Consider the following 3,187-nt stretch of genomic DNA (forward strand, 5'->3'; position numbering starts at 1 on the left):
GCTGCATCTCTGACATATTTTACATTCGATAACAACAGTAAACCTATTTTAGCTGAGAATAGACCAACATGGATATGACCCGCCACAGGCCAACGTGGGCCACACCTGATTCAACCCAAACCAGAAAATAAAGGATTTAACTGGAAATCCCAAAGCACGGTAAAATCAGCAGCTGGTTGTGATTAAGATGCAGTTTGTTGCTAAGATTCAACCTTCCTTAGGGAGACCTTAAAGAGTCATGAAGAAAGACTCACCCTGGAACTGCAGGAAACAAGTTAGAAAGTTTAATAAATATACACATTTTGCATTTAAGATGGAAAACATATATAATCTACAACTTTGGTTCATTTAACTACAGGTTTGTGTCACCAAATTAGTTTCCACCAGTTAATTGGGGTTTATTCATTATTCTGCCAGATTGAATGTTTCAGTGCAGCTTTGTTTTGTTCCTGCTCCTCCAAGCTGAACGTTGATCCCCATGAATGTTTCCCCTCATGCAGAACCTGAGCAGAGACATTTATGACCTTCATACAGAGTACGAGAGCCAAGAGATGGAGGACCGGCTGCTGGTGTCTCACCTTCTGATTTCTCCGACCAAACACTCCACCCTGAACATTTAAAAATTGATGCAGGAATGCAGTTTTCCTACTTTCTCACAACTATTGTTGTTCGGATCTATGACTTATTGATGTGAGGGCTCCACAGACAACATTTCACAAGTAAGATGGACATATTATTGTGTNCTGGAGATCAGTGTTGGACAGAAAAGCTCTGATCGCTGCATCTCTGACATATTTTACATTCGATAACAACAGTAAACCTATTTTAGCTGAGAATAAGCCAACATGGATATGACCCGCCACAGCCCAACATGAGCCACACCTGATTCAACCCAAACCGGAAAATAAAGGATTTAACTGGAAATCCCAAAACTCAGTAAAATCAGCAGCTGGTTGTGATTAAAATGCAGTTTGTTGGAGGTTCAACCTTCCTGATGGTGAATTTAAAGGGTCATGAAGAAAGACTCACCCTGGAACTGCAACAAGAGGTGGAGGACCGGCTGCTGGTCTCGCCTTCTGATGTCTCCGACCAAACACTCCACCATCAACATTTAAAAAATGATGCAGGAATGCAGTTTTCCTACTTTCTCACTTGAAACAATCTAGTCTAAATATCATATACAAAAATATCAAACCAAAAAGTGACAAATCCGGCAGTCAAGGGAAAATAACCTTCAAAAATACAGAATACAGCAGTCAACTGTTCAAATACAGAATTTGCATAAACATGGATGCCCAAAAGTAATTCAAATCGCAGAATGATCAAAGCATAAAAATAAAAGCTAAGGATCATGACAGAAATACCAAGAAAAAAAAATCTGTAATAGAATTTTGTAAAATTATAAACTGCAAAATGTTTTCACTAACTGGCATATAAAGAAACATCTCTGGAAAAAGCTTCAATTTATTTATCTCATGAGAGAAAAATGAAATAGTTCAATGTAAAAGTTTAGTTTTATTTTAGGGGATTTGGATTAATATACAATCAACCACTAAATCTACATCCACTGTAAATGATGGGAGTTTAAAATGTAGACAAAAATAAAACCTCAGCACTTTTGGGGATTTATCGGGACTAACTGCTCGTTACCTACACAGTTCACAGGATGACCGAAGGTTTATCCAACAGCAAACCTTTTCACACCTGATGGAAAATAAATGTGGAAAAAGCCCCTAAAACAACGACTTATATTTAACGTCTGTTAGTGAAACATCATCTGGGGTTATAATAAATTTAATTTTGGTTATTTTGAACGCAGGAGTTTTGTTTGGGTGTTTCTTCTTTAACAGGCCTCATCTGGGCTTTTTCTGTAAAAAATAAAAAAAAAGAAGATAAAATTATTAACTTTTCAGTATTTAAATTATTTTTAAAATTACAACTACATAAAATAAAAACATATTGAGCAAATAAAATGTGACAGTTCGTTCTTGTGAACACTCACCTCTGCCGTTTCCCTCCCCCAGGAGGCGTGCGCAGGCAAAAACCTTCCCCAGAGTCCTGGGAACTTATTAGTTCTGGGACTAAACCACACCAGACCTGTCAAGTTTTTTTCGGTAAACTACCGTATTTTACCGCCCTCTCCTGTTGTGCTCCCGTATTAATATTTTCCAGTAAATATCCGACACTGTGCACAGGAACACAAAATCTTACCAAGTATTTTTGTCCAGTTTCTAGTGCAAATATCCCAGTATGCTTGAAATAAGACAAAGCCAACTCACAAGTAACTTTTCAGGAAGACATATGCTTGTTTTAAATCAATCATTTCTTAATACTGACTGTAAAAAAGGTATTTATTCCATTGGCAGATTATTTCACTTATAACAAGACATTTTCCCATGTTATAAAATGTTCTTAAAGGGCCAGTTGTGCCAGAATGCATTGATAAAACCCACTAAACTGTTAAAATATCAGTGAGTTGCTGTTTGTTTCAGCATTCAGTATGGAGGCTGAATATGTGACATTTTAAATAGAAAACTGACTTTTTTGTCAGATTGAGTTCTTATGGGGATTATTTTATCCAATCAACAAATGTGTCCAAATTGAAGGCTGATTTTTCTAAAACTGTTTTAAATTTGGGCTGTAGCAATAAAAAAAATGTGGGTATTTTTCCATATTTGGAGGTATTTTATCTCAGCTTGCATGATTTTCTCCCATACAGACTTGAGCCGAGACACTAGAGGGCAGCCAACCCTCGTCTATTAGCTATGTAACCTCAGCCTGCATCATTTCACCAAGCTGTCTGTTGCCTGCAGCCCCTCATTCAAACAGAATTACACTGTGAAATAGGATTACGTGTCAAGCAATGCAATGATTGAGCACAATTGTTGTGCTTTGGCAGAATCAAGGAATAAAAAGGAAATACACAAACATGGATTTCCTGTTTGTCACGCTGATGTGAGTCGTCTGTGAAACCACATTAAGATAAGTTGATCCTTGGTGTCAAATGATGGGCATCTTACCATCCACACTTCTTCCTGGTTTTATAAAGATTTCTTTTTTAACCAAAGTAAAAAAAAAAGAAATAGCAGTTCCTTGTCTGGTTGATCCCCAGAGAGCATCCAGACTGAGTTATTGCCCTATAATTATGTGCAGGAGTGAAAGTGTGTGTGTATAAATGAACGTGATC

The sequence above is a fragment of the Poecilia formosa genome, unplaced genomic scaffold, assembly GCF_000485575.1.
Source record: "Poecilia formosa unplaced genomic scaffold, Poecilia_formosa-5.1.2 Scaffold212, whole genome shotgun sequence".
NCBI lineage: Eukaryota > Metazoa > Chordata > Actinopteri > Cyprinodontiformes > Poeciliidae > Poecilia > Poecilia formosa.